Here is a 10178-nt window from a genome sequence, read left to right on the forward strand (position 1 = left end):
GCAATCCAACTGAGTCAAATAAGCCAACATATGATGAGCTAGCCCAACGCCTTGATGAAACAAACAACCGACTTGATTCTACAAATGACCAACTAAGTATTGTTGTGAAAATACCAAGGAAAAACAATATGATGCCATCACCTACGTCAAATCAATGTTCTGATGCAAATGTCGGAAATTCTCCCGTCCCTTCAATTCTAGAGGAACAAAATGATTCCTAGTTTTTTTTTATGTTTTTAATTCAAAACTTTAAAGATAAATTATTATGGAAATTTTATCTTTTATGTTTGTTTGTTTGAACATTTATATATGTTTATTTTATTTTATAAATTTTTTTTGTTTTTTAATTAATTAAATTAATTTATCATTTATAAATAATTAATTTTAAATATTTTCCAAAATAATAATTTAATACTACCTACCAATAAATTATACTATTGCCTACACATATTTAAAGTGTACGTAAATGTCAGAACCTAATACACAGCCACGTGGCCAAATAAGCTACTGCCATATGTAATACCTACCAATAAAGTAAATTATTGCCTACACATATTTAAGTGCAGGTAGATGTCCGAACCTAATACACTACCACGTGGCCCAATAAGCTACTGTCACGCGCCACATCATCTGCCATGTCACCTGCCACAGTGGAAGACGCGTCATTTTCCATGTCATCTTTCCTGATACATAATTGCCACGTCATGTGCCACGTGGAGTGCCACATCACTGGCCACGTATAATGCTACATCAAACACTAGGTCAATGATGCTGACTCATTTTTTGTGGGGCCCATACGATTTTTACCTACCAATATACTAATCGTAGGTAATAATACATTTCTCGACTAACTATTACCTACCAATATGTTATTGGTCAAAATTGGTAGGTAAAGGGATTTACCTACCAATGCACCATTTTTACCCACAAATAAAATTGGTAGGTAAAGGCTAAATTTCTTGTAGTGTAATTAGATAATATCGAGATTCTAATAATCATGTTGGGGCGTATAACCCTAATCAAATGAGTGACTGATGAGTGAGTCACTAACTTAAACCTGATGAGTGAGTCATTAACTTAAACTAGATGAGTGATTGATGAGTGAGTCACTAACTTGGGTTCCGCACCCTTAGCCATGTGACGATGCAGTCACCTGGGCCTTCTGGTCCTGGCTCTAAGTAACTAGCCATTAGACTAGACAAGCGCTTTTGTGTTCATCGAACTTAAGGTCAATTAAGCATTTCATGCTTATGACGATAATGCTTATGTCGATTAGATCTAATCTTTTTGGCTTGCGCTAAACATGCTAATACCATTCTTGACTCATAAGTCAATACCATACGACAAATGCTCAGTACTACTGCCGAACTTGACTAGTAAGTCACAGCTTCACAGTCAATACTGACACCATTGTTGATTTTTGACTCATAGGTTAGTGCCATTCACAGATAAGCAAGATTGATAATCATTTAATATGCAATCAAATTCCACACATAATACACTCAACATGCCTCATTATTAACCATGCATGTCACATATGGGGTGTAGTTTTCTTACCTCTGGTTCGAGCGAGAAATAATAAAAGAATGACCCTTGAGAACGATCATTCATTTGACTCCTTAGCATTCACCTAGTCATAACCAAATATAACTTCCATTAATGAAAATGAGCAATGAAAGGTTCATGACCTAAATCTCATTCCCGGGACCTCGAATCGTACCCAAATGGTTAGTAGATTCGATCCCGAGCCCTAGGATTTGAAACCCCGAGCCAAAAACCCTAAAAAATGCCCTAAATAGGAACCAGGAAAAAAAAATAGGGTAGCACTGCCCCCCTAGCGCCATATCGCTACAAACAGGGATGCTTTGCCCTGGCTAGCGCTTTAGCGCCCTCCCTTAGGCGCTGTAGCGCTAGAACCAGGCTGAGCAGCCCTGATTTTTCCCTCCTTCAATTTCTCCATTTCCAACCTTAAAAACCTGATTCCAAACTCCATTCAAACTCCCAAAAGAACCCAAATATCCACTCTACAAGTCCTGGGCATCATAACCCACTCAACCTTTGCCAAAAACTCCCATCAATTCTCAATATTCAACTCAAAATCCCAACTGAAAACCAAAAGGAAAACAGAGCATAAACCTGAGTTTCAATGGCTAGAAACTTACCTCAAGCTCAGTATGGAACCATCTTCAATGGTGGAACACAACCCTAGACCATCAAAGCTTAACTCCCTAGCTTGATTCCTCAAATGAAGCTAAAAAATTCCAAAGAAAAAGAAGAAGAAAAACTGGTCGGGATAAGAAGGAAACTTACTTTGTTTTTCTTAAGCCTTATAAGACCTCAATGGTTTATATCTATCCTTAGGTCAAAAGACCAAAATACCCCCAAGCTTAAATAAAACCCTTAACAGCCACCAAGGGAAAAATCGTCCTTTCTCTCCTATCTCGTTAATCATAATTAACGCTCTCCAATTCCCATTATTCCCAATATTCTCAAATGCTAATAAATCATATCCCATTACCCTTTAATTCCCGGCAATGCACTAATCACCAAATTACCCCGAGACTCACCCCGAGCCCCGAAATTAACCCCGTTATGACCAAACCGCTAACTTGCACTCAAAGATCGTCTCATGCTGAATAGCTCGAACAAATCCACATTATAATGTTGCCTCATTCAATATTTCACCAACATGCATACAAATATACAATTATGCCCTCAATGGGACAAATTACCAAAATGCCCTTATAATAAAATGTGGACCCACATGCATGTATTTATCATCATATAATAATATAATTCACATAAACATGCATATATCATTTAATGGCATAATAAATCAATTATGGCCCTCCCGGCCTACTAATCCAATCATTAAACCTCATTAGGGATTTTGGGGCAATACAATTGTGATGCAGTCAAGACTGCTAAGATGAATGAGTTTCTGAACCTTGTTTAGGGAAACACAATAGTAACAGAGTATGTTAACAGATTCGATGGGTTAGCCAAGTTTTCTTTTGATATGGTACCCAGGGATGTAGCTCGGAAGGAAAGGATTATTCAGGGATTGAATCCTAGAATAGCTCAGGGCGTTAGGGTCGCCCCACTGCATGAAATCTCTACCTATGCTCAGGTGGTAGGGAAGGCTCTTGCTTTTAAGAGCACAAGAAATCAGACTGAAAAGGAGAGTGTCGGGGCTCAAGCAGTGACACCTCCATTTATTGGTACGGGCATGGACAAGGATTGGAAAGTCTACTCAGAATGCACTCAGTGTAAGAGGCGTCATCTAGGAGAACGCCGAGCAAAGGCATGTTTCTTATGTAGAATGGTTGGGCATTTCAAGAAGGATTGCCCAAGGCGAAGGAAGGATGAGCCACAGGGGGTGGACAGCTTGACTCTAGCTCGAGTGTTCGTTCCGATGCAGTTAGAGTCGGAGATTGAGACTGAGACTAGTTCCTCAGTGATGGAAGTTCAGCTTTCTAGTTCTGATTCTTGTATTATGCTGACTAGTTTTGGTGCCATGTTGTTCTTTTCTTGTTGCATCTAGAGAGCATAGATTGGATATGCAAATTACATGGTTATGTTGTGATAAGAATGTGATATTCTATTGGTAAATTGAAGAGATGAGTTGGATTATTGTGGAGAGAGGACTCATCAGTTGGTTTGATAAAGTTGGTTATGACCAAATTTGATATGATCCTAGATATGGATTTGTTAACCAAGTATGGGGCAAAGAAAGCTTGTAAGGAAAGGATGGTAATCCTTGAGTTTGAGGTTGAGAAACCCTTGTAGTGTTGGCACTGTGCATGGATTTTATATGATGATGACATCTGTATTTAGAGCTAGAGATCTAGTGCAAGAGGATGCATAGAACTCTTAGCTAGTGTGGGGGATACGACTTAGGTTGTGCCAGTGAGACTAAGATAGACTAGATTAGTCTGTGAGAATCTGAATGTGTTTCCAAGGGATTTGTAAGGATTACTCTCATACAAAGAGATACATGGTGATTGGATTGGTGTCAGGGACATAATCAGGTATGGGGCATTGCATTGAACGGATTCAGCAAAGTTGTAAGAACTAAAGGCTCAATTATTGAGTAAGATAGTATTCTTCAAGGTGAATCTTCGATCTGGTTAGTACTAGCTGAAGGTCAGGGAGAAGGATATGCAGAATACTGCTTTTTATATCAGATAAGGGCACTGGCAGTGCTGAGTTATGTTTTGAGGATTTGGTTAATGCCAAGTTGTTTTGATGGATTAGATGAACAGAGTATTAAAAGATTATATTAATTGGATTTGTGATCGTCTTAATCGATGGTATTGTGATATACTCTCAGTGAGAGGTTTGCCAAGGTCAAGGAACACCTCAAAGGGCAGGAGTTTCCTTGGAGGGGCATGATATTACATGTATTTTGTGGAAGAGTTCTGAGTCTTCTTACAGATCAGAACTAGTTGTAGATGTTATGACACCTTATTTGTAATGCCCTGGTTACTCCAAGACCGTTACTGTGAACTTTGAACCGTGCTTAACTCACTAATCGAGTCATTTGGTTATAAACGTGCATCTAGGTGTTATTAATAGGCTAAGGTGAAAAACTCAATCAAAAGGAAAGGATATATTTTATTTAAAACATAAAACTGAACATGGGCCCATAAAAATATTTACAAGTTATTTACAATTCAAAATGGTCATTACAGTGTAAAAGTTACAACCTGCTAACCTAAGCGGCAAAAATATGGTTAACCCCTAGTTCCTCTGAGAAACACCTTGTCCATGGTGGTCAAGCGACCGCATATGTACACATCGCCACCTAAGCTCACCACTCAAGGCTGGGTGAGCTTTTCTTTCCCTTTACTTGCACCACATATCACCCGTGAGCCAAGGCTCAGCAAGAAAACTCATTACTGCATGTAAATAATATCAAATGATGATCATGATAATCATACAAAGCTTATAGCCCTGAACATATGAGTGAATATCACTTTGAGGTTATATTTAACCATGATAGGGCTTTTAGCCCTAATCAGATGAGTGACTGACGAGCAAGTCACTAACGTAAACCAGATGAGTGACTGATGGGTAGTCACTAGCTTAAACAGATGAGTGAGTCACTACAGGCTCAGCAACCATAGCCATGTGACAAAGCAGTCACCTGGGCCTTCTGGCCCTAGCTCTAAATGACTAGCCATAGGCTAGACAAGCACTTTTAGTTTTCATCGAACTTGAGGTCTGTCCGGCATTAATGCTCACGATGAGTCATTAAATGCAAAAGTCAATTAGGTCTAATATTTGTCGGCTTGCGTTAAACACGCTAAGACCGTTCTTGACTTATTAGTCAATACCATGTGGCCAGTGCTCAGTATTACTACCGAACTTGACTAGTGAGTCACAACTTCACAGTTAATACTGACACCATTGCCACTAATTAGTCAATGCCATAAAAAAGTGAGCAAGTTTTGCTAAGCATTTGATATGCAATAAATGTCCACATTTAAACACTCAACATGCCTCATGAATAACCATGCATGTCACATATGGGATGCAGTTTTCTTACCTATGGTTCGAGCAAGAAATAGTAAAAGATGACCCTTGAGAATGATCGACCTTTTGATTCCTTAGTGGTTACCTAGTCATAACCAATTATAACTTCTATTAATGAAAATCAACAATAAAAGGGTCTTGACCTAAACCTCACGCCCCAACGCTTACCCAAACAGTGAGTAGGTTCGATCCCGAGCCTTAGGAATTGAAACCACGAGCCAAAAACCCTTAAAAATGCCCAAAATAGGAATCTGAAGAAACAGGGTAGCGCTATAGCGCTACCCCCCTAGCGCCCCAACGCTCTAGGCAAATTTGAAATCCCTTGAGTAGCGTTGTAGCGCCCATTTGTGGGCGCTGTTGCGCTACAGCCATCCAGATTTTCCCTGAATCTTTTCCCCTTTGACTCCACCATTTCCAAGCTGAATCTAAAGCTTCCAATCCTCATTTTAAGTCCCAAATGAACCCAAAAACCATATGCACATGTCCTAGGCATCGCAACCCAAGTAACTCTAGCCAAAAAGTCCCATCAATTCCCTTTAACCAACCTAGAAATCCAAGCTGAATTCAAAAACAAAAACAGAGCAAACCAGAGTTTTAATGTAATGCCCCGAATTCTCCGATGTGGTTTAATGGCGGGATTAGTAGGCCGAGAGGGCCATACTTGCTTAATTAAGCCATTAATTGATATTATGCATGTATATGTGAATTATATTATAGTATGATGTTAAATGCATGCATGTGGGTCCACATTTTAGTTATAGGGGTGTGATGGTAATTTGGCCCATTGAGGGTATAATTGTATATCTGTATGCATGTCGGTGATATATGTTGAGACCACATTATAATGTGGGATTGTTCGAGCTATTCGGCATGAGACGACCATGGTAAGTTAATTAGCGGTCTGGCCATAACAGGTTTAAGTTCGAGGCTCGGGATGAGTCTCGGGGTGTTTTTGATGATTAGAGCGTTATCGGGCATTAAAGGGTAACATGATATGAATTATTGGTGTTTGGGATTATTGGGAATTGGAGAGCGTTAATTATGATTAACGAGATAGGTTGGAAAGGACAAATATGCCCTTGGGAGCCTATAGAAACCCTTAAATGACCGAGGGGTATAATGGTCTTTTTACCCCTAGGATAGATATAAACTGATTTCAGCAGTAAATTGATGAGAAAAACAGAGCAAGTTCTTGAGCTTCCCGTACCTTCTCCTTCTTCCACTTTCTTTGTGATTTTTGGTGATCTTGTTGAGGATTCAAGGTTGGGAAGTAGACCTTGGGAGTTTGGGAGAGTGTTCCACCATTGAAGAGCATCACAACCTAAGTTTGAGGTAAGTTTCCAGCCATTATTTTACTGGTATGTTCTGTTGTGGTGTTAGTTTTCAGCTTGTGTTTTTGTGGTGGATTGTTGGAATTGGTGGAAGTCTTGATTGGGGTTTATCTTGGGTTTTGCTAAGGGAGTGATATAGATCAATTTTAGGGGTTGAATTGGAGGTTTGAGTGGTGTTTAAGCTGGGTTTGAAAGGTTGGTTCCAAGAGAAATCGCAAGGGAAGAAAAACAGGGGTTATGGCTGAATTGGAGGTTGGGCTGCGGCATGGCCAGGGAGGGCCGCGACCCTTGAGGGATGCTGAAGTTAGGCACCTCTGTTTGAGGGGAAAGCCGCGGCATGGCCAAGGAGGGCCACGACCCTTAGTGGATTTTTGGCCAGAAATGGCTTTTTAGCTCGAGGATGCTAGCCTTAGGCCTCGGGGTCGATCCTACTACCCGGTTTAGTAGTGTTTGATGTCTCGGAGGCTAGGTTTTGGTTTGGGAACCTTTTATTATTCATTTTATTGATGGAATCCCATAATTGGTTATGACCAGGTAATCACTAAAAGACCAAAAGGTTGATCATTCTCAAGGGTCGTTCTTATTATTAATTCTCGCTCGAACAGGAGGTAAGAAAACTGCACCCTGTGTATATGTGACATGCATGATTATTATTAGGGCATGTTGATTGATAAATGTGGACATGGATTGCCTATTGAATACTAGTGAATGTTGAATACTTGTATATGTACTGATTAGTCAGGGACACTGACCTAAAGAGTCAGTAATGGCATAGCGTCATGAACGTCGAGCCAAATGAAGATTAGATCTAATCGATATCAGCATTGAATGACTCATATGGGGTATTAATGCTGGTCTGACCCTAAGGTCGATGAACTTATAAGCGCTTGTCTGGTCTAAGACCAGTTATTCAGAGCCAGGGCATATGGCCCTGGTGACTGTTTGTCACATGGCTAGGGAACGCTGTTCCAGGGTTATGACTCTATGGTCATGAGGAAGGTTATGTTGGTGACTATTCACCATACACCTATCCTGATCAAACTTATGAAAAGTTCACTAATCAGTTAAGCCCGAGTGACCCTATCGTCACATGGCTTTAGGGGGTTGTACCCACTTTTGTGACTGTTGCGTCTGTCACCTATTTGTTTGGATTGAAGGTCCTGAATGATTATTATGATCATTGTTGATATTATATCATGTTTTATTATGATTTTCTTGCTGGGCCTTGGCTCATGGGTGCTATGTGGTGCAGGTAAAGGGAAAGAAAAACTCACCCAGCCTTGAGTGGAGAGCTTAGGTGGTGATGTGTACATATGCGACCGCTTGATCACCACGGCCAAGCCGTTCTCAGAGGAACTAGGGGGTTCAACCTATTTTGTCGCTTAGGTCGGCGAGATTGTAAATTTGAAACAGTAATGACCATTTTGTGCTAAGAACAGCTTGTAAATGTTTTGATTAGCTCTGCAGAGCAGTTTGTAATAAAAGATATCCATTCCCTTTTTATTAATTTTCCACCTTAACTTGTTAACTATACTTAGAGCATGTTTTTTACCAAAGGACTCAGGTAGCAGGTCAAATTTCCGATCCACCATTCACCGTAACTGTTCTGGGGTAACCAGGGCGTTACATTTAATGGCTAGAAACTTACCTCAAGGTGAGGTTAAAACCCTCTTCAATGGTGGAACACAATCCTAAGCCCTCAAGATCCACTTTCCTAGCTTGAATCCTCAAGAAAAGCTCAAAAATCCAAAGGAAAAAGAGAAGGAAAGATGTACGGGAGAGAGAAGTGCTTATGCTTTGTTTTGGCCAACTTCTACAGCCTTCAATGGCTTAAATATGACTTAAAGTGAAAATTCCTTTTTGCCCCTAGGTCAAATAAAGTTTCTTAAAGGCTCCCAAGGGTAAAATCGTCTTTTTCTGCCTAATTCGTTAATCATAATTAACACCCTCCAATTCCTATTATTCTCAGTATTCTCAAATACCAATAATTCATATCTCGTTACCCTTTAATTCCCGGCAACGCTCTAATCACCAAATTACCCCGAGACTCGTCCTGAGCCCCAAACTTTATCCTGTTATGACCAAACCGCTAACCTGCACTCAAAGATCGTCTCATGCCGAATGGCTCGAACAAATCCATATTATTATGTGGCCTCAACAATGATTCACCAACATGCATGAAAATACACAATTACGCCCTCAACGAGCCAAATTACCAAAATGCCCCTATGATGAAATGTGGACCCGCATGCATGCATTTAACATCATATTATAATATAATTCACATAAACATGCATATAACAATTTAATGGCATAATAGATCAATTATGGCCCTCCCGACCTACTAATCAAACCACTAAACCGCATTAGGGATTTTGGGGCATTACATTATTGATAGGGAACAGTGATTGCCTAAGCATCATGTTAGTTGAAGAGTATGACCAGAACTAGAGCAGAGTTACTAGTGGGGCCAGATGGCCAACATTATGTTTGAGTTACTCATTCAGAGAGGATCAAAGGAAAACAGTTAAGTGAACCCATAGATGGAAAGAATTGAGGGCAATGCTTTAGTTGGATTAGCTAAGGATTATGCAGTGTTAGGTATGAGTTTATTGTGGTAAAAAGGGATCGAACTTGGGATCTAATGGACACTGGGATTAAACAGGAGATTCTGGATTAATCTTATACTACCTCTTATTCTCTTCATCCAGGCATCATGAAGATGTAACAGAGTCTAAAAGCTTTATATTGGTGGCTTGGGATGGAGAATGACGTAACATAATATGTGGTAAAGTTCTTAACTTGTTATCAGGTCAAGATAGAGTATTAGGAATCAGTAAGGCCATTACATCCTTTGTGTATTCTTTAGTGAAAGGACATCACGATGGGTTTTGCGGTGGGGCTGCCTAGGATAGTGGGCCAGCCTGATTTGGTTTGGGTCATTATGGACCAGTATTTTAAGTCAGCTCGCTTTGTATCAGTAAGGATGAACAATACAGTTAATCAGTATATAGACATCTATGTGAGAGAGATAGTACGCCTTCATGGAATTTGAGGTCTATCTTATTAGATGAAGACTCTGCTTTTACTTCGAAGTCTTGGGGAAGGCTGCAGAAGGCGATGAATATACAGTTGGAGTTTAGTACAGTTCATTATCCTCAGACTGATGGTAAATTAGAGAGAGTTATCCAATTATTGGAGAGGTACCTTATGACATGTTGTATGGTAGGGAATGTATATCGCCCATTCATTAGGATGAGATGGATGAGATGTTATATCTGGATCCTGTGGTAGTTCAGGGGACCATTG

The sequence above is a fragment of the Humulus lupulus genome, chromosome 2 (genome assembly GCF_963169125.1).
Source record: "Humulus lupulus chromosome 2, drHumLupu1.1, whole genome shotgun sequence".
Taxonomy (NCBI): domain Eukaryota; kingdom Viridiplantae; phylum Streptophyta; class Magnoliopsida; order Rosales; family Cannabaceae; genus Humulus; species Humulus lupulus.